The 22859-nt window shown below is 38.1% G+C and overlaps 1 long non-coding RNA gene across 2 annotated transcripts; it reads left to right on the top strand.

Moving 5' to 3' along the window:
- The first annotated feature begins 4864 nt into the window (after positions 1 to 4864).
- Positions 4865 to 21394, top strand: LOC111927291 (uncharacterized). 2 transcript variants are annotated; one of them, XR_015282532.1, is made up of 3 exons: positions 4865 to 4952; positions 7641 to 7688; positions 21234 to 21394. It is a non-coding gene; the product is annotated as an uncharacterized LOC111927291 (long non-coding RNA). The 2 variants fall into 2 exon arrangements; XR_002863495.2 differs by lacking the exon at positions 21234 to 21394 and adding an exon at positions 7757 to 7847 and having other exon boundaries at positions 7641 to 7684.
- The last annotated feature ends 1465 nt before the right edge of the window (positions 21395 to 22859 follow it).

Below are 22859 nucleotides of genomic sequence, written 5' to 3'. Positions count from 1 at the left end.
CTCAGAGATCCCTTTTCATACAAAGTTTATATTGTACCTAAAAATATCTTGGGATTGTTTTCAAAATCTTAATCTTTGCCTGATAGAAACCAGAAAAATTTAATTTGATATTTCTAGATCCATAGTGATCTAAATCAGTTAAAGGTTTTTTAACAGCATAAACTTTATTTTCTCTCTGTACTGGCTGGAGTTTTGCCTGGTTGTGTTTTGTTTTATTTTGTTTTGTTTTTCCTGTTTTTAATCTCTGCCTTTTGACATGCTTTTAACAGGAAACTTTTGCCTATGTGTGCAGTTTCTTATAGGTTGAATATTAGTACTTTCCTCATTGTATCTCTTACTCTGAAATTTTTACCTGGTTTGAGTCTATTTAGGTTTTCCTTCATCACTCTTCCATGTTTGATCCAAGGGAATAGATGTATTTTTTTCTGCACTGTGTGTTCATTTGCAATCAGTGACGCAGTTTCGCTCGAGTCACTGAAGCCACTGATGGCCTTGAGATCAGCAATGTGTCCTTAAAAGAAATGACTCCATATCTATTGGGATTACAGCACCAAAACACAAGTTCATGGCAGCCTTTTTAAGTTCAAGTTGGGTTTCTACACATGATAGAGCTGCTGTTACTCCAGGCTCAGCAGCTTGGCTTAGAGTGAGACATTAGATGGAGAGCAGTAGCTGTACTGGTGATATTTGGCAAACACAGAAATTTTCAGTGCTGGCAAAATAACACTTTATTCCCAGGGTCTGGCAGATTCACCTGCCTAAATTGTGGTTGATGCCTTCCATTAGCAGCAGACAGAATGATTATTTTTTTTGGATTTCAGAAGCCTAAAGTTACAGGCGTCTTGGCAGAGCAGGTCATTGTTCAGACAGGAGTTCAGAGAATTTCACTCCAAAAGCTTCTGGCACACTATTGTTTCTCTTCAGCTTGTTTTGATTTCCTTCTTTTGTTGTCTTTCACTCTCCAGTCCCTATTTGCCAGCATATAGGCCATCTTATTTCTCTTCAATTATTTCTTATAGACATTTCCTACAAATATTTTCCTTATGATTATTCCCTTCAATGACTGACTTTTAATTACAATTAGAAAAACCTGCCAGTTTTCAGTGATTATTTTTAATTTTTTACAGAAGTTTTGTCAGAATAAAGTACCTTTTTCTAATACTGATGACTAAGCAATTTTCAAAAATTTTGACTTCCACAGAATTTTAAGTTGTTCCATTAAAAATATGGAAAATAAGGGAAGTAAATTTGAGAATTTCAGATGAAATGCTGTCTATGCTGTGCTTTTCATCACAATGTGTCAGTAATATTGAAGTCAGCTTAGTATCCTGGAGCTCTGGTCACTCAATTGCCCATGTGGGGGACACACTGAGGGTCTTCTCTACCCTGGAGGTTTGCTTTCCAGGGAAACAGGAATGGGCAAGGCATTGGGAGGAAGAGGGTTTTTTTAGAGTCAAGCCTCATAAAACTGGATTTTTCCACAGTAATTTATTCACCACTGCATCAGTGGAATGTGGATGTTCCCATGTCCTTAGCTGCAGCCACCGAGGGAACAGCAGCCACTAGATTTCCACCCTGAGATGCCTTACAGCTGAGGGAGAAAAGGGTTTGTAGCCTACCAGTTTTCCCTTAGATTGCACCTGGACTATCTCTCTGTGTCTATTTTCAATTATCCAGACATACAGCTGTGCTGTACAAGAATGGTTGCTCCTTGGTGTGGGGAAAATCAAATGCCTTCTCCAAAATCAGCTCACAGACATAGCCGTCTTTACTGGTATACAAAAACCTGCATTTGTTAATAATAAAACTGAAAATATAGGAGGGAATCAAGGAAAAAAAAAAAAAAGTCTCTACAAGAAAAAGTAAACCTCCACTTGTCATATAAAATTATTTTTATTTGTCTTTGAAATTCTTCCTTTGCTTTGTACCTCCCAACCTGTTTTAACTTTAGATTTGATGCCCATGATAATTCTAAGGAGTATAGTCCATCATGGTATGCATCTGCATACTGTGGGCATAAACAGTTTTTTGGGGTGTTATTTCTCTTAAATGGGCTATTCAAAGGGTCACTGGAGTAGATATTTTTTTTTTAAATTAACCTAAAAATAGAAGTAGAAGACTGTATTTTATGAGTGTAATGATAGAAGCAAAAAAGAAAAGACAGAGTAATTAAAAGCTTTTTATTTGTCTTAACTTTCACAAAATAATGATATTATATCAGCCAATAATTCTTGAGTTAATCTAACAGGTACACAGATAATTGAGGATGTAAAGAAAAATAAGTGTAAATAAACAAAATTTTATAAGTTTACACACTATTTTACAACAAATCCAGGTATGTAGAAGCCTTTAGCTATGCAAATTATTCATGTAAAATTTGTTGAAATTAATTTGGAAGTTAGCTACTCATTTTATCTCTAATACTAGCTGAGGAGATAAATAATTACAAACACATATCAGCTGGGATGAACTGAATTTTTTGGCCCCACTTGAGTGGAAATATTTTTACTGATAATATGCAGATGTTTAAATATTCCTAGTGAGTTGAAAGGCATAACACTGTTCCTTCTAACAGAATGTTGCATCATTAGGAGCTCAAACTTCTTTGAAAGTCATTGACTAACTTTTGTAAGAGACTTTGAAAGCTTTTTCTCCTGCTTCTCCTACAACTATTTTTTCTCTTCAGGAACTAAAGCCCCAAAGTTCAGAATGAATTTTGGAGGTGGGTGGTCACCCCACCTTTCCCAGTGGAGGAAAAGGTAATCAGCAAAAGGCTGTCACAGCATAAATCACATGTGGGGAGTGAAGAGGTTAACCACATTCTCAGCCTCAGGCTAAGGCTGCCACAAGACTTCCAGCCTCACAACGAAGCACAAGAAGCAGGGGTGTAGGTCCTCAACCATGCTCAGGCTGGAGTAATTTATCCTCTCATCTCATTTGGCATTTTTCTAAATATACCTCTTAGAAAGCATAACATCATGCAGGCTTTGTAATTTATATTTCACAGCATTTAAGAGCTTTTAGCTGCGGCATCTGTGCTAATCACTGTATCTGTTAGCAATATCTTGCAGTGTTATTGAAACACTCATTTACACTCTTCATTCTCTAGTTCTGCTGACAGAAACCACCTTATATCCAGGAGCTCAATTCTTCATGGGTCCTTTTTTTAGTTTCTCCTGTTACTGTGCTAACGTTACTAGCCAAGAATAGCCCCCTGTATAAGAGAGGTTGCACTGCTTATTTGAATAGAAGTCTAACAGGTTCATCTGTGCCTCAAAAGACAATCATTGCACAATATGAGTTTTGTGTAGATGATACATTAGTTATATATTCCCTAAGTAAGCATTTTAAATTCTAGAGTCAAGGTTCACAATGCTGAGTTTGCATTCATTTCTGCCCTGAATATCAATGAAACACTTTTATCTCACTTCCATGGGAGAAATACAAGATCCTTTAAAGTATTTAGAAATTAATGTCAGTCAAATGGAATGCCTGGTTTTATCTGTTGCATTGAGTTATGCTATTCAGCCCTCCAGATCCCATGTAAAATGAATAGACAGGAATGTGAATTAGCATCAGGTTCGATCAGACTGTACCTGTTGCTCATTTACTGTGGGTGCTGGCACACCCCTTACAGCAGTGGCAGTGTATTTTATAGGCATGACCTTCCTTCAGCTGTCTGTAGGGGAAAAGGGAGAGACCCTTTTATGGTCTGGACTGAGTGCAGGATTAACTTTTCCTAAAGCTCTACTGACTGAAGTGCAGAGGAAGTCAAAGCTTTGCCTGAAGAACTCTTCCAGCCTATGCCTACACACATCTTATCTACATAATGTGATAGAACTATTATTGATGTGGACTACTAAAAAAATGTTTCTCTTCCTTTCAAACACCCATGAACTTCAAAGTATGATGCAAGCATGAATGGTGTTTGATTCATGAGTCCCAGTGATGTAGATTATATAAGAAAGAAAACTTAAATTTATTTTACATTTTCCTTTAGGTTCTCTTTCCTCGTTTGAAGATCAATATCTCCAGTGTGTCTGTAAAAATGTCTTTTGCAACTCTATTTTCTGACTTATTTACCAATTGTGAGGGACGATTTACAGCTCCCCCTGTTCCCACCACAGACGTACACAGGTAAAACTAGAACCTTCCTTGTGAAACACACTGGATTTAATTTATTGATTTTGTTCACCTTAACTTCCATTAAATATATCTCCATTCAGTGATTCTTAGCAGTTACTAGTACCTGTCTGATGAAGTTACATTTTCTTTTTCTCTTTCGGGAATTGACACAGAGAAAAGTCCAACTTTTAATCTAATTGGCCTTGACAGGAAAATGGCAGACCTGTTATACTGGCCTTAAGAGTATTTCACTAGGCTCATGTCATTGGCAATGAAATATTTCTTAGAACTTGGATGAATTTTAAACTACCACCGAAAAGGAAAAATAATAATAATAATAATAATAATAAAAAAAAATCAAACCTAAAATTCTTACAGCTCAGATTGTACAATATTCTGTTCACTGCCTACCTGAAACATCTGAGTTGTGCCTTGATCACCTGCTTTGTTACCTGATTGATTTACTGAGTTTAGAAAAGACAGGAGTCTGGAGCAACTGTGTGCATGTGCCTCTGTGTGTCTTTGTGTGCAAGCATACAGGTATTTATGTCTGCAACTCTCAATCTCTCCCATGACTGCCAGAGACTTTCCTGGAAAATACTTCCCTCAAAAAGGAAAAAGAAGACTACTTAGACTCAATGTCTACTTTTACCCAACACAAATCCCTAATTTTTTCTCTTTTTTTCCTTCACCACTGAAGCTATGTCCCCTTGTGACATCATAGTTCGGAATGTGAGGATGCAAATGGATCTCAGGTGCCCACCCTTAGTCTCCTGCAGTGTACTACCAGAAACTAGGTTCCATTTCAGGCAAGAAAATAGTAACATGTAAGTACCTTTTTTTTTCTTTTTTTTTTGTGGGCTGTCTGAGCTCAATGTCATGAACTTGCCTATGACCAAAAATCATAAGGCTCTGCATTGCCTGTACAGAAGTAGCTCCTGATGACATGTGGTAACTCTTCAGGCATCCCACATCTCCATGGCAGTACACAAAGGGAAAGGATTAGGAGCTGCCAAAGGCGGTGAAACACAAACAGGACAGCCCACATAAAATAATTTCATTTTGCAGACATGGATTCAAATTGACCTGGGGAGCCAGTTACAAGATGAACATACAGCACAGGAGTGAGCTGAACATGTGAGAAACCCCACACAGCTGAGGAGCTTTTGTATGATCCCTTCTGTCTTATGCAATAGACAGGACTAGTCACAAAAGGTGTTTTAAAGTCTGTATCAAAGCAACTTCTATTAAAATGAATATACTAAAAAGAAAATCACAGTGTAATGAAATCAACCAACATATAAAAATCCCAACCAAATATAGGTAAATTATTGATCAAAACTTTTTTTTGGTTTTTATGTCTTTAAAAAACTGTTTCTTTTTAAAGTTGTGGTATCGTTTGCATTTTAGACTTTCTGAGCAGCATAGCTTTCTTTTCATTGCTCCTAACCTTGCCAAGAAAAAGAAGAAATCCTAAGTATTCAATGTGATTCAATCCTTCTGTGTATCTAAATTATTACTTTCATGGAAACAGAAGTATCCAATTTTTTCTGTTCCTGAGCACACATACCTAATTGGCTAAGAGGGTACATTGAAATTCCTTTGGGAGACTTTTATATGGAAAAAGAACAGCCCTTCAACACATGCAGAAACTAAATTGGAAGCAATCTATAGCTGAATATTTGAACAGTTCCCAAGCCTTTCATTCTTGGCATAGAGCTCTTCTAATGTGAATTCTGCTTATATCCAGTATGGTTTCTCTGGACAAAGCTATACAGCTATTTGCACTATATCTAAGAGCATATTTTCCCTGAAATCATTGACTATTCAGAAAGTTAGCATCCCATTGCCTGCATTTTTTGTCTTGACTCATAGCTTGAAATTCTAAGACATCCTACCATCAGAAGATAATCATGTTCCTTGATGAACCTGGGGGCAGGTGTGATGGCTCTGGCTCTGATGAAGTTGATTTTCTTCATATGGATTTGATTTTGATTAAAACAGTGCTGATTACACACTAGTGTCTTGTCAGTTTATGAGCAGTGCTTGCACAGCATTAAGGTTTTCCCACTTTTTGAGGCGGTTTTAGCCTCACTCAGCCTCTACAACTTGTAAAGTGTCCACAAGAAGCTAGGAGGGGATGAAATTAGTACAGCTGGCCTAAACTGACCAAAGGAATGCTTCATGCCAAATGGCATTATGGTCAGCAATAAAAGCTTGGGGGAAAATGGAGAGAGTAGGGATCCTCATGGTCATGGCATTTCATTTTTTTTCCAAGTAATCACTGCCTGTTCTGAGGCCTTGCTTTGGAGGGAAGAGGCTAGACATCTGCCTGCCCAGAGGAAACAGTGAATAACTTTCTTATTTGCTTTCCTTGCACATACAGCTTCACTTATTAAACTGTCTTCATCTTGATCCATCCTGTTTTTTCTTTTCTGATCCCCTCTTCTGTCTTGCTGGGAGCAAGTGGCTGTGTGGGTGCCTGGCTGTTGTTTTGTTCAACCTACCATAGCAGGTTAAATTGAAGCAGCAGTAAGCCTATGGAAGGTTAAGAATAAATTCACACCTGAGAGTAGGTGCATAAACTGCGATCTAGCTTTAGTAGTATATTTGAATCATTTTTTAGTGCAAAATTAAAGAGACACAACACACAGACCCCCGTGTTGCGTGTTACTGGGAGAGAAATGTTCAGGACCACTACCATAAAGTTCAGCCACCAGTGATTTGATCTCACCAGGCTGACTTCTTTTGGGAGAGGAAGGCAAGCACTCATTTTGCCAGGCACTGAGCAAACCAATGCATTTTGTCTCAGATATTAGTTTTACTCTTTTCTCTGAAATGCATGAAAATTTGAACACAATACTGAAAGGATGCTAAGCTTTTCTGACCAAAACCTGAGGGGAAGATGTGGAACTAGCATATAGCATATAGAAAGCACATAGCTTTCTAGTTATGCTGGTAAAATCAGTGCTGGAGGCAAAGAAAAAAATTTTTTTACAGGGGCAGCAGGGCAAATAAGGAATCACTATGTGTAATGCTTCAAAGTCAGCCAACCTGGAAGTAGTATTTCTACAATAAACACTTTGACTTTCTTGGGTACATAAGAATAAACTCACACTCCATAGTTAAATGACAGGGTTTCAATAAACCACAAAACCACACAAGATTTGCCTGCACAGGAATTTCAGGCATACAGTGCAAATCAGAGCAATCCCTGTTCGCTAATCAGTGCAGGACCATAAACTGTTCCTCTGCTGTAAAACATTTCCTTGGCTCATGTAGGAAAGCCCCTACTTCTCATCCTTGCCACTGGTTTTCAAATGGAGGCAAAAACTGCACTTACTGATAAATGCAAATAGCTGAAAGAATGCCACAGAGATTTAAATGTTAAAACAAATCTCCTCTATTGATGCAGGCAGGCTAGGTGTTCATGGACTGAGTGATTGTGCCAAGGGAATTGCATTTAAACCTAACAACATAATTAAAACTTTCCTAATTATTTTCCTTCCTTTTAGATACACACAAGAAGAATGCAGGAACCAAACTGTCAAAAAGGGCTGTAGGTAATTAGTACTATAAGTGCAAAATATAGCCAGCAATATCATACTTTCTAATGGTAGCTTCCTTACAGACAGCAACAACATCGCACAAATGGCATTCCTGAAAGTGTTCCTGTAATGACCCTTTGAGGACCAATACAGAGATGTTGTGAGAACCTGGAAGATTATTTCTTGACCCTTTTTTCTCTCAGAATTTCTGTGAAGCCCTATTCTAGCTTTAATTTTGTGCATTTAATACTTGTAGCAGTCCAGTCCAGCAAAGATGTACCATGGCCATCCTTTGGGGCAATTTCAGCTGCAGATAAAAGCAGACAGAGGGAGTGGCACAAAAGTTTCTTCAGTGGCAATGTTAATAGCATACTAAGTAGAAAATCTCATTATTGGTCTTATATCTGGTAAAGTCATGCTGCTCAGATCTGCCATACTCCCAGCCAAAATTAGAATAACTCTTGTCCTTTGCAAAGCTTTATTTTCTGTAAGGGAGAAATGATGGCAAAAGGTTTCTTGCTGGGAGGTCAGTCGTGGGTAGATGTAATTAAATAGTACCTGTGCACTTTCAGTACTTCCAGAGGATCTTATGGCTGCTAACCAAAATGAGAAGATCTAAATCTTACATCCTGTGTTGCTGCTCATGATTCTGGACTAAATGTCTTTACTGTACTCCTACTTCTCAGTCAAGAGGTTAGGCTTGTTCTCACACCATGCAAAAACAGGTTTTGTTATATGGTTATACAGAAAAAGCAAAGAAACCTCTATTTCTTTCCCAAACCAAATTCCTCATCCTCCAAGCTTAGTCTGGCCTGCATACTGAGCTATGAATGAGAGACAGGTGACATTTCTGCTGAAAGAAAAGGCACAGGGAAGGCTCTCATAGCACTAGGAAGTGCAACAAGTGCCCCTGTCTCCTGTTTGAGCAAAGTACTCAGAGAATGAGATGCCTGCAGTTTTGTCATAGCTCCATAGATGGAAAGGAGGTTGGATTGCTGACTCAAAGTCTGCCTTTCCTGGAGTGGACATTTTCACTTAAAGTATAATTATCCAAATTTTTAGAGGAGTACTTTTGCTGTGGATATTTGTAAGACAAATGGAGAATTAGTGAGGAATTAGAGTTTGGTGATGCTTCTTAATCTAACACATACTTGCTAAGCACAGAAATGTTTGCTGCCATTGAGGGAGCAACTAAACAGGTGAGATAAAGTTAAGTAGTGCTTAAATGCCAGTAATACATAGACCATAGATGATGGCAAGAGTTTCTGCTTGGAAGAGTGTTAGAGCAGCAGGCTCACATCAGCAACACCCAGTAGGTCACATGTCAAACTCATTCTGGACCCAGACAGATGCAGCTAACTGAAAAGGAGCTGCAGTTGTGCTGTGCAGAAGTTCAGCTTGGTAATGCTAGAAAGGTTTATCCATAAATTAGTAATGTTGAGTTCTGATATGCCTCAGATAAGAAGGCAGTCATGACTTTGGCCATATCTAGCTAAATAGAGACAGTGAGACAAGAGCTGGTCTCTCCTGTCAGACCTGCACCCAGCCACTGCCTTCTGAGTGCTAACCCTGCAGAACCAGCACAGCTGAATTGCAAAAGCTGTAGTCAAATACACCAGACTTCTCCCAGTCTTATTCCTCAGTTATATTTCGAGACAGGCTGAGGAGCAGCCACAAGAGGGGTAGGGTGGAGTGAGTTACACCTTTCCAAGAAGTGCCACAAATCAAATGGATTGTGACTCAGAGTCAGCATCCTAGAATCTGTCTGAATGGATGTGCTCCATCTTCTGTGTCTCTGAAGTGTCCAGGCAGCTTTACATCCATGCACCCCATAGATAGATAGATAGATAGATAGATAGATAGATAGATAGATAGATAGATAACAACACTAGATGGTTCTTAAGTGTCCAGTACCCTCACTACTAAACACATCAAGGAATAATCTTGCAATTTACCATAGGATCTGGTTTTGTACTTTACAAATCCCATGGCAGGTGATAACAGAGTAAAGCAGGATGCATATGGTAAGCCTCAAACTTCACCTCATTCAGTGTGACTTCCCTAAGGCTTCCTGGACCCCTCTCTTGTTCATTTGGGATGCAAATGGGGCTCCAGATTGAGGGAAAAGGAAATTTGGAGCTAGTGAAGCACATAATCCTGACATGGATGTGGAAAAAATGGTTTAAATCTCTGCAGTTTCTTTGCAGAACTTTTCATGAGGGGGGAATTTAACCAAATACCTCACAGTGTTTTGCACTGGAAGTGAAAAAAACACCGTTATTCTGTTCCAGCACAGCTTCTTGAAAGCTAGCATGCCACACCTTAGAGCTATTGTTCAGACTTGTTAAAGAAAGGCTCTATTCTCTCCTCTCCCCTGTGAAAATATAAGTTGTCTCTGCTTGAAAATCATCAATACTGTGCATCAAAGGGTTTACCCCAGCTGCCTCAAATCCAACTCCAGTGAGAAGCCTGGTGCTGCTATGTTAAGAAAAACGGAGCTGGAGTATGTTTAAGGCTTTTCAGCTGTGTAAGCAAAACTGAATACTGTTGCATCAAAGGTGAGGACAAAATAACTTGCCAGGTCAGAGAGTCAACATGGTCCCTTCTCTTCCCTTCCTCCAGAACACTCATATTCCCTGGTCCCAGCAGACCTCTCAAGAGCCCTGGCCAGCTGAGAGAGCAGTGGTCCCTTGGCTGCCTTTCCAGGCTGGGGCTGCTCTCTGCACCCCAACAAAGTGCTGCTCTCAGCACTGGAGCTGCAGCCAGCACCGACGCTCAGCTCCCACCCACGAGGGATGGAGGCTTCATCCTGCATCCTGCCAGTCCCAAGGGAGCAACAGCAGAGGGTTTAAAATAACCAGTGCTGTGTGTTGCACACAGGTTGGCCATATGAGACATTTCTCTAGCAAAACAGCTGCCCTTTAGGACTTCTATATCTCAGAAATTATGTGAAGCAAAGTAAGGTCATTTGTGACTCCTTGAGAATATAACATGCAGTTCCTACTCATCAGGGAAATAGGTACAGTTCTCCTGGGAGACATCAGACAATATGGAAAATACCGTAGTTTTATTGTCCTAAAAAATATTTTTCAAAAATTTGGAAATTAAAAATATAGGAAAAATTATTGAGAAAACAATGTGTTTTTTCCTGTTTTCCATGTTGCTAATTAAACTTTGTATATTTTCTCATATGTGAATATGAATATGAATATGAATACATATGTGCATTCCTGTGTATGAATAAAAATTCATATTTCCAGCTAAAATTTTCAGTCAAATAAAAATACTGGTAAAATGTAATAAAAATGAAATACCTGAAATTGAATTAGATTCTTGATTATGTTTTAAAAGCTTGAGTGTTTTATATGAAGAGTATCAACTTTGAAATATATTTTGTTATATGTTTGCATCTAATGATGAGAATGCAAGGAGAGGGTTTTTTATTATGTTCTGCTTTCAAAAATGCATTATTTTCTGTTTTCTAATTACACGCATATAAAAAAAGGAAGAAGGAAATATGTTCTAATTATATAGAACAACTTTCTTTTTAATTGAGAGTGGAAGAGAAATTCATTCATGGTGCTATAAGTGCTATATGTGAGGCAATTATATCATCAGGATTTCTTTTTGTGTATAACTTATGTGCCATGGAAATGGAGCAATTATGATATCATGACTTTTTGTTGTTAATTAGAAAATTAGTCTACTGTTTGCATAATTGCAAAGAGATTGTCTTTTATTGGATCTTTTTATAATAAGTATTAGAAGTAATTATAAGCAAGAGAAGGAAAAAATAGCTTATTTGCAAAATAAAAAAAGGCAATAATGCTGCTGTGCTACTATGGCAGCTTGAGTTACACACCATATAAGATGCAGAAGATTCCTCTTATGTAATGGCTTCAAATTCAGATTATATTTGAAAAGCACAAGAAAAAAAAAAACACTTTAGGCTTTAATTATAAAAGGGCTTGATGGTTTCAATTACACATGAGGTTCAGTGCAAAACTAGAAAGGACATGATCTTTTGCTAATTATTCAGAGCAAAGGCTAACATCCCCATTAACAGCAGACAAGGCAAGAATTCAGAGCAGCTTTACACATGATGTTGGTGTTCAAGCTTTTTGAAACTAGATAATACAGTTGTAAAATAGTTAAAGGGGATGGTGTGAGAGTTTGAAAGCGTGCAATAGACGCATCAATCCCTTGCACTGAGTCTGAGCATGACGAAAGTGGAACCCAGATACATCCACAGTCTGGCACGGGTCCTTGGACATCTTAGGAGCTGGACCCTGGGCTTTCAGTATTCATTCTCTGAGAAAGAAAAGGCAACAGAGATGAGCCAGCTCTTATGTCTGTAATGTGTTCTTGGTCAATGATTCTAGGTGGTTAAACCAGAAAGGAAAACAAGGTCTAAGTCTTTCTAAGTCTCTTTCTCCTTACGTTGACACAGTCTTGCATAAAATCTGTGCATAATAAATTATCAGAGTATAATGTAGTAATCTTTGATTTCCTTGTTTTAGCATAATTTACAAGGGTAATCCAGACAAAATCCTTATTTATGGAGAGATGGAAGGCTGCTAAAAGTAGGAAAATTCTTGCTTCCCTGCATTGCTTCTTTATAATTTGATGGGAGAAAAATCGGTTTATCATGCCTAATTTGCATGAAGTTTTGTGTTAGATGAACAGTTGATCTCTGAATTTAAAAAGGAATAAACTTGATTTAAGCCAAATATCTCTCACATTAGTAATTTTTCTTTAATTTTTGGTGTCATTAGTGAATATTTACAGATGTTCAGCCAAGAGTACATAGTCTGATATGAACTGATAGAGTTCTGTTTTAAGATTCAGCCTTGTAAAAACTTTCAAGTGGGCATCCTACTTAGTAATACAGCCATTTCAAATTGATGGCTTATGGTCGCGAGAGCCATGGTCACTGCTTACATGTTTGCAGTTTAAGGCCTCAAACCAAAATAAGTCATTAGTTGCAATAGTACACTCTTTTGATAAAGGTTTTGCCATATTTTGATACAAAATCAAGAAATTAAACTCCTATATCTACCCAAGAAAAAGTGTTTCTTGTATAAAATGAGTCAGTTGTGAGCAGTCTTTCCATACCAAAATATGAAAACTCAGTGCCACATTTGACAAAAGTAGCTGTTTAAACAGCTTCATTAAATAAGAATCTGTTCCAGCTTACTGAGTCTTTGCTCTCACATTTTTTCTTTAGGAGAAAACTATGTCAGTCTTTGTTGTACCTCATTTAATTTACCATTTAAAAAATGCAGTTTTTTCCTATGAAACTGCTCTATGAAAGCATTGCAAGGCATCCCTTTTCTCCTTGTCCTTATCTTGAAGCAGGATGTATTTACACCACTCACAGCCCATAGAGCCCTCGGGGCAGGATTCCCGGGGAGAGCCATAGCTCAGCACAGGTGTGGAACATGGCTTAGTTTAGCCCCTGTGCTCTCGGGCTGCTGCACTGCAGTGAGATCCCTAAAGACACAAATGCTCCTCTTGACCTAAATGAACTTTCTCTTTGTAAGACATAATGTGGCAACCATAGTTCATTGCCCTGCAGTAAAGGCCCCTGTCTGGTCTACTTTGGAGGCCATTTGGAAGACGAGAGACAGAAAGGTCAAGGCTATCTCTGTTCTGAGGGATATTGTGGTAAACTCACTGAAAATTGAGGAAACTTTAAAAAATGTGTGTTTGGCTGCCAGAAAAGGAATCCTGGTTTCAGGTCAACCTGGCTGCATAGTTTCAAGCTGGAGAAAGTCTCTGGTAACAGGAAATGTATCAATCCCCTTCAGCATGTCACCGTGTCCTTGCTCAGAGCTCTAAAGCAAGAAGCACCCAGAGACTTCAGATCTCTGCTGGTGGAATCAACACCATCTGACCCTGTAGGGGAGAACTCAGACACCAGGCAGCACCCCCAGTTCATCCTGTGCTGTTTTTGTACTGCACCATAATGCCTAAACCTGCAGGAACATAAACACATACATTATGCTCCAGCAAGTTCCAGCCTCCGAGTGAAAAGGTGATTTTTACCCTCTGGCTCACTGGGGGGGAGGATACAGACTGAGAGGTGGGATTGCTATACCTGGAAGGGATTTCCCTAGAAACATCTGAAACTTATGTTCGCTTTTCTTGCAATTACTGAAACTCTTTCTCCAGGATGAACAGAGGTTTGATGCAGAGCAGAGGGAAACTGGTTTTGTTTAAGTGAAAAACTATAGAATATTAATACTAAATTCTTCTTGAACAACACTGTCTTCAAGCTGCTGACCTCTCTTATATATCCTTAGATACAACTCAGCAAAGTCTTACACACACATGAGATTTATGTATCTTTTGATTCCGGGTGAAGATGTATGTCATATACATCTGTTTTTGGTGTGGAGGCTGTTATTATTTCTGTCATCTGGTTTTACAAGACAGCTTAGTTGTTGTTTGCCTTCTTTCCACATCTATTGGTAAAACAGAATTGTTCTTGCACCCACTGATTCAGGTGATCCCCATACCATAGCAATACTGTTTCAAAGATACTAGAGTTGTTTAGAACTATATGGATGCTTATGAGTTTTGTCCAAATGTGTACTTATCTGTCAACAAGTATTTAAGATGTTTGTGTCTTCTAGGATAAGAAAAAACCAAAAAAGCCACTCCAGTTTAAAGCACAATTCCTCTTTGAAATTAAACCCTTTACTAAAAAACACCGTAAGATTTAGTGCTTACTTGCAGTGATTCCATGGAGAATATGTTCTCTTTGTAAGCAATAGGATTTTTTTTTCCCTAACTGCCACCAGTGAACTCAATGTGTTCTCTGAGTTCTTTTCTTTTCTTGCATCTATAACAATAAAGGGTTTCCAAACAAATTAGGCCACTGCTACATCTGAATAAACCCCTGGTATTCAAATTACAGCCTCAGTGAAAGCCACTCAGGCTCATTGCTCTTAATGCTTTTGAACAGGTTTTCAAGAGAAAATTTTACTGAAGCAAACAAACAGACACAGCAAGATGCTGGTGACCAATATTTTCACCCTCTCCCATTACTCATTACTAGGGTATTTAAGTCTACCACAGAATCTTAAGTGATGAGTTCCAGCAATGCAAATCTGCAGTCAGACTCACAAATAAGGCTGGATGGATTTTCTTGCTTTTTTCCTTTTTTTCATTTCTCTTTCAAGGAAATGGTATTAGCATACAACACCAGGCTGGATAAGTATCTAGGTCTGAGCGCTCTTTACTCATCAAAATATTTTATTGTCTGTGTCTTTCCAGCTTCCCAGAGAAGTGGCCCAATATTTTGTGACTGGAAAAAAAAAATTTAAAAAAAATTAGGTGATTCATAGCCAAGGGTGTTCAGGTCATTTGCTCCTTTCTTTGTACACTTGAAAAGTCATCATAGAATCTTAGAATCAAAAAATCATAGAATCATAGAATTGTGTTCTATCATAGGTTTGTGTTGGGAGAGACCTTAAAAATAACCAAGTCCAACACCCCTGCCATTGGCAAATTGCTCAGTCTCATCAAGCTTTGAACACTTTGAGAGATGGAGCATCCACAGCTGCTCTGGCCAACCTGTGCCAGTGCCTCACTACCCTCACAGGAAATACTTCCTTCCTAATATCGAGTCTAAACCCACCCTCTTTCAGTTTAAAGCCATATATGCCCTTCACATGCATGTGTATATATATGGCAAATATTTACAGACAGAATGTTTATATACACCCGTGATAAAATCATTATCTTTTGAGAAATTGTGCCACAAATCCTTGTGTTTTCACTACATACAGAGTGGCTATCTTCTGTATACAGTGTATTCAGAATAAACCTCATGCCTCTTAAAACAAACAATAGGAATAAATTCCTCTCGTGTCATGCAAATACTACGCTGAACTCTTGAAAAAACTAAGTCTATTATCTCTCAGTGAAATTTATTTAAATCAGTAACTCATTTTTATAGGTCTAAGTCTTAAGGCATGAACACACAAATAAATATAACTGAGTTAGAGCAGCTAGCATTTGTTTTTTTCCACAGCATTGTGAGCATGCTGCTGTTTATCACAAAATGCTAATGGCCTCACTACCCCAGCCACAGGAGAGATCTGAATAAGAACAAGCTAAACAAACTTCAGCTGGTCAGCATCTGTTTTCAACCTACTTGATCAGATGCATGACTAGTCTGTATTCAAACAATCACTCTTTCTTCTTTTGGGAATTAAGGGTCAGAAAACCATTTAAAATATTTAAATTACAGAGGTTTAGTTGTTAATTGTAATAAGCATTCTACACAGCATATTATCTATAGCTATTCTTTTATTTGCAGTTTAATTCTAATAGCATCCTTATTTGTCTTCCAAGTAACCTTCAGTGAAATAATAAATTCCCCATGAGTTCCTCAGGCATTTTGTTGTTCCTGCAGAAGAGAAATAGGCACATCACTGGCAGCTACATCTGACTGTTTCAAATGTGAGTTTGAGAACATTCCCCACAGGTCTGAGACACAATTTTATTCTACTTATAGTCTTCATTGCTAAATTAATAGGTGGTTTTTCTATGCAAACATGAGAAAGAAGTCTCTTTAGAGGTATACAAGGCAGCAATTCAGGTCACATTTGTTTCTTGTATGTACTTATATGAATCCTATTAACTAATGTAAGGGCAAGAAAACCACCAGTACACATTGCATTTCAGCTTATGGATTCATAACAACTTCCCAGGGGTGGATCAAACGTATTTTAGAAGTTTCTCCAATATGGAATATTTTTGAGGCTTTTCTTGGCTAACATAAGGTCAGGGTTTCTATACGATTTCTTTGTAGAGGGCAGACTTGTTTTCCACACAGCTTTTAATTATAGTCTGTGAAGTGCAGCTAAAGAGGGGGCAAGGTTGAGGCTAAGTGAAGGGGACAAGCTGAACTGAAGACAATGCCTGATTTTAAAGACCAGCCATACCTCATGAGAGCTGTAACTACTATGTGTCTTCTCCCCTGCACATTGCCCTTCCTGATATTAGTGGCATTTTACAGTTTTGAAGAGGGCTAAGTTAAGCTTTAACTCAGCTCAGTCCATCTCTCATTTTAAAGGTAGGATAAAGAGCAAAAAATGTTAATGACAAGGATTATGTTGTTTCTATGGAAAGCTAATTGATAGTTGCAGAGGTGGCAGAATGCACACATTTTAGTACCCAGATTATTCACCTATGCCCAGACAGAAATAGGCTGTGCCAGTGCAGGTTATTGCTAGTGTCACATCAGATGTGCTGTCAAATCACTGCCCAGTTCTCACCTTTCTGCTAGAAATAAAGCGGGAGCAGGCTGTTTATGCTCTCACACTGGAACCTGGTACACACAGCCAAAGAGGAAAAGAGGTGTGCAATATTATGCAGCACAGGCGAGTCTTCATTTTAACACCTTTCTGCATCAATCCAGCTAATTGCAGCTCACGTGCCCTTGGGTTTTAATTCACATTTCCCATTTATTTTCTCTTCTCCTGGTCAAATGAGGAAATTATTCTCAGTAAGTGAGGTGTCACTTCTGACATCAGAACATCCTCAGAAAAATGAAAGCTTTATGTGCCCCATGGTGGGATCTAGAAAGGGATGGTGGATGTTTGTTCACAGAATATTTTGTAATCAGTTAATCTAGTCACTCTGAGCTAATTGCTTTTGAAAATAATGATGTTGCATAAAATGAAACAACTCCAGCTTTACACAAGCCTCTGTAAAATTTTCTGGATTGTATGGTATTTATTTTAAAAGTCTAGTCAGGGTAAATGTTAAAAGTTCATGTTTACATAGGAGATGTGGAGACTGAATTTTCCATTGACAACCTGTGCATTTAATCCTCATTCACAAAGAAGAATAAGTGATGTATATAATAGCTGGGATGCAGGAGAAAACTAAGTGTGTAGTTTTGCATGGAAAATATATGCAAGTTTTAGAGTTTTCAGCAGGTGTTGCTTCCATCATACAATCAGAATCTACACAAATTCTATGCCGTGTAAACTTATCTCCTTCCTGAAGCTTGTCTTTTAATATTAATATAAACAACCTCAAGGTAACATAAACCAGAGCATAGTGTTTCTTCTGTGCATGGCTACTCTTCCAGTTTTTCCTTGTAGGACTGTATTTTTTTCCCTCTTTGGGCCAGGTTACGTCAAGGTCTTTGCTACTGCTTGTTTTGAGGTAACAGGAACTGATTTCAAAGCAAGTCAGACAAAATGGCTTTGCATCTCTCCACAGGGAACTAACTTTTGACATGTCAGACAGCTAGAGAAGAGCTCAGGGCTGAAAACTGGCAAGGGGGGGTGAATGGAAAACACTCAGAAGAGTGGGGTATAAAATAAAGGCTTTTTTTCAAAAACTCAGCCCTTTATCATTCACAAAAGAACTCTGAATGAAGCCACGTTCTGCTTTGCCTTATGTGTAAGCAATGCCATGTGGGACACTTCCCATTCCTTTGGCAGCCTGGAAAGCTGGGGCTTTGCCTTATGTGTAAGCAATGCCATGTGGGACACTTCCCATTCCTTTGGCAGCCTGGAAAGCTGGGGCAATATATCCAGCTCTGAGCTGCCTCCTGCTTCCAAAAAAAGCCTGAGGGAAGGACAATGCTGCAGCTGCCAACTGGGCTTGGTAGCCACAGGGACACGAGGGCAAAGTCCAGGTCTATGAGGGGGAGAAAGGGCTCAGGCTCCCCCATCTCAGGGAGGAAGCCAGCTAGAGTTGAAGTGATGTGAATTATCACTTCTACTCTCTGTCTATAGCTCCCTGTGCCTTTTTACAAATATTTTACCAATGAACCACTGTGCTGTGTAAAGTTCATTACCATTCACAGAGCTTCTGTCCTGTTGTTCCTCAACATAAAATTGTCTATACACAGCAATTGACAGTGCTCACAGAACGAAAGCAAACTGCTGAAGGCTTTCAAGCTCAGCTGAAGAAGGAGCCACAATCATTTATTATCCCTCCCAAAATGGCACAGCTGAATGAATACCATGCTTAACAAAAGCAATTTATTTTGGACTTGAATACAGCCTTCCTTACACTCTAGAAGTCCAGGCACACCACAAATGCTTCTGCTGGTACCTGACACAGAGGTTATTCCTGTGGCACTGGCTGACACAAGCAGGGCAGGGAGGTGCCAGACAGAGATTCACCAAGATCCCCTGCCCAAGGGACAATTTTAGCACCAGCAATCTCATCAGGTTGACTCTAAATGCTATGTCTTTTCTACAATTCTGGATAAAGTAGTTCTATAAATTGATTTGTATTTTTGAGTGTCTTTAAAACCATGTATTGTATTCTGCTAAAATATAGAGAATGCGCTTCTCTCTGGTATGAAAATTCTCTTCTTGTTTAGCTTTACAAAGCTTTTCATTTCTTTCATCCTTCAACAGAAATAATTTTGTACAACTAGCTAGGAAACAGAAAAATACATCTGAAGCTAGGTTTCCACACATATTATACAAGGCACACACTGGTTTTACTAGTCAACACTACTGGAAAACAAATAAATATCTGGCATAATGTGGCATTTACCATATGTCAGTTCTTTTCTTAGTTCATTAACTAGTCATATCCATTCATTTGTATTTGATTAATTATTAATAATGTATGAATATATTTATTAATTCTAAAATAATTAGGCATTTCTAGATGAAATTTAAGATTTTCTAGCTATACATAGAATTCTAGCCTGAGAACTAATTATTTCATCAACCTTCTGTTTAACACCAATAACCAAGATCAGACAAAATGCAAAGGTAACAAGCCTCAGATTTACATGTCAGGAGCTTTTAGAAGTATCCCTCCCTTAATTACATATGTTTTTATAGGATACAGAGCAGTATATGTATATATAATACACTCACCTTATATGTATTTACTCAAGATTTTCATCTTCTCAGTTAAAATGTACATGTCTCTAACAGAGCTTTGAAAATTGTCTGTCCTTTCTTTAAAAGGTAGAGGTTTCTTTGGAAGGAGAGTTAGTTCTGCTCATAATACAGAGAGAAAATTAAGGGCTCAAATTAAGTTATTTTTTTAGCTATGCACAAATGCCTAGCAAACTGCTGGTATACAGATTTTTTCACTTCTCTGAGAATAAATTAATTACACTGAAATATTGTTGTAGATGAAGATAACATTTAGAACTCATGTTGTTGTATTTCTAAAGCAATTTGCAAACATGTTGTTAATTACCAATTAGATGATTTAGTTGCAAGTTATAATCATTGATTCATTATTTTTCCAAACAGTCATGTGACACAGAGAACATAAGGAAATCACCCTAGTGGAAAGCATGAAGTCTTCTTCAACCTTTTTTCGAATAGTGTCCTTGAACATTTAACCTGTGTCTGTAGAGCACTTTATCATTTCTTCCATGAGTAATTACCCAACAAATTATCTTTAATGCAGTAAGTCTTCCTCCATCTGAAAAGAACAATCTTTTCTGTCGTTTCCTACTTCCTTTCTCTTAAAATCGAGGGGATGACATTTGTAACATCTTTGGAAGTTCATTGATGTTTTAGAATTTCTTTCAGACCACTGCAAGTATTTCTGAAGAGGGGGTTGTAGTGAAAAAGTGAATGTAATCTTATTAGTTCTTTTTACTTTGGTATATCAGTACAATTACTGCACAGTCAATGTGGCATTTTTTACACTGAAAAATCTTCTCATATTAAACATAATATGCACCACAGTAGGTTTAAATAAGGGCATGGACTCCAGTATTATGTGCACTGACTAGAACTGTCACTTGATATAAAGGGTAATGCTGTCACAGTCAGGGCAGGGTAGTGTTACATTTCACTTCACAAGCAAACCTCAATTATCATCTCTGTAATGATGTCCTTATAGTTCATCTGTGATATGATGGACAAATAACAGTAGTAAAATAATGGTTAGCAGGTTGCACATATATACTTCAGCAGACCACAATACCCAATAAGCTGTTAAAGGCTATAAACTACGAATTTTTGTGGTATCTCAAAACTTTTTACTCCGGAAAAAGCACCTTTTTTCAGCTGTGCTAGAGAATGTGCTCCACTATTTTATCTTTTTATTTCTCCTGTTCCTATCATTGTAGGAACAATTAAAAAGTAATTTAAAAATTAAAGATTTTAGAAGATAAACACAAATAACAGAGGAGCACCGTGTCCTGCAAAATTCTGTCTTCCCAAACCATCCAGTGCCTTGGCACTGTACCACACATCAGCCTTGAACATCCCTGTGCCCATTCCTTTTTTTGCCACCATGTCAGGCATTAAGGCTTTGGGGAAACAAGCACAAAGGTTGTTGATTGCTCTTTTTGGAAAGAACAGCTCTGGTGTGCACCCTACTAAGACAAAGGGATCACAACAACCCCGTGCAGAACTACAGGCTGGGGAAAGAGTGGCTTGAGAGCTACTCAGCAGAAAGAGATTTGGGAATGCTGGTTGATATCCAGCTGGATATGAGGTAGCAGTTATATCTGAATTTAGAAATTATCAAAATATGTTTCAATAGCTCAAGACAGATTAAACTCAAGAACTAAGACACTCTCTTCTTCTCTTTCAGCTCCCACTGATGCAGAGAAACATTAGGTGAGTATCCCAGGAGCATCCCAGACACTGGTGACCCCAGATGTCGAAGCCATAGGAATAGGAGAACACTCCTCATAGCAAGAGTGAAAGCCCACATTGACTGGTCAGCTAAGTATGAACCTCAGGAACCAGGAAACTCAGAGTAAGTATTCAGGATTTACCTGGTTTACTGAGTGGGGTGAGTTTTGATCCTAGAGTGGGGCTTGTAGAGGGAAGGGAAAAAATATAATTTCTTAGATATTTTCCATGCAGCTCAAACAAAGCAATTTTTTTTTTGGTGGGAAAGGCAGAAGAACATAAAGGTTAATGCACTCAGAGTTTACTTAATATATGACTTATTAAATATTAAGAATGCTCTGGTGGCAGCAGCTATATTCTCAGAGGAGGAGCCAAGAAAATTACTGGTATCTAATCCAGCAAGAGATCACAGGTCATGATGGCTGTGGTTCATGGGTTGGTTAATGCAGAAGGGAACCTGTCATGCTGGAAATCAAAGAAGGTGCAAGGTACTAAACTAGATCCAGCTCTCTGCTCCAAAATCACAGCATGGATGCAAGTGTCCTGACTCACTTGGCTGACAAACTTGAAACAAACCAAAGGCTGTGTAACTGGAGTCACTGTTAAGAATACTATAGCAAAGTCTGTAAGTAAAGGAATGATGCCAGAATTTAAATAATTTAACTGTACTATTTAAATTCTTTGCTGAGTGACTGACAATGTTTATTCTATTATGATGATGCTGAATTCTATATTAATTATATATATATATTCTATATATAGTATTTGAAATTCGTCATTTTTGTAAAGTTCTTCAAAATCTTTTAGATGCTGTCAACAGTGGAATGCAAACATCAAGGCACTGATTGGTGGGGGGGCTGGGTTCTTCTAATAATTATTCTGGCATTTGGAATATCTCTTTCTTTACTAAACTTACAAGCCAAATTTATAAGTCTATCAGCTATTTCTAGAATGCAAAACCAGACAGATTAGGCCAAATAAGGCCGATTTGTGCAAATATGTCAGACTGGTAGAACAAGGAAGATGAGTGGAAGCTGAAGGACTGTGATAGTGCCTATCCTGTCAATTCTGGTGGCACCATCAAGAAGGGTAATAATCAACCATTGTAAGTAGTAGTGTTTTAAAAGTATGACAGCTGCTTGGTGACAGAACTACTAGGAAAGAATATTAAGTTAAATTCAGCTGTAAATGTTGAATTTTGAGGATAGCTAAGAATTATTCTAAATATTATAATCTGGGGAAAAAATACTGTTTTCTGTTTATTTCAGGAATTATCTAACAAACATTTTTCAGTTGTCCTTTCTGTGTCCTCATCCCAGTGTGAACTGAAGATCTTTGTGGTAAAAGTAAGGACAGATTCCTCTTTACAAGACAGATGCCTCAGCACAGGATCCCCAGAATATTTTATCTTGGATCAAATAAAAAGGAGTTAATTAAGCTTTGCAATGACTCTTGTTTCCACAGTTCACTAGTTGCCCTTTTTACACATGCTGTGGATTTCCACTCAATTTTAAGAACCATCTGTTTTTGTATCTCATGCTTAGGGCATGATCAGATACTTTCATTTTTAACACAGTGTAAG

This window comes from Cyanistes caeruleus, chromosome 2 (genome assembly GCF_971803275.1).
Source record: "Cyanistes caeruleus chromosome 2, bCyaCae1.hap1.1, whole genome shotgun sequence".
Classification (NCBI taxonomy): domain Eukaryota; kingdom Metazoa; phylum Chordata; class Aves; order Passeriformes; family Paridae; genus Cyanistes; species Cyanistes caeruleus.
The sequence above is the reverse complement of the archived record's forward strand: the minus strand, read 5'-3'. Positions and strand labels throughout refer to the sequence as shown.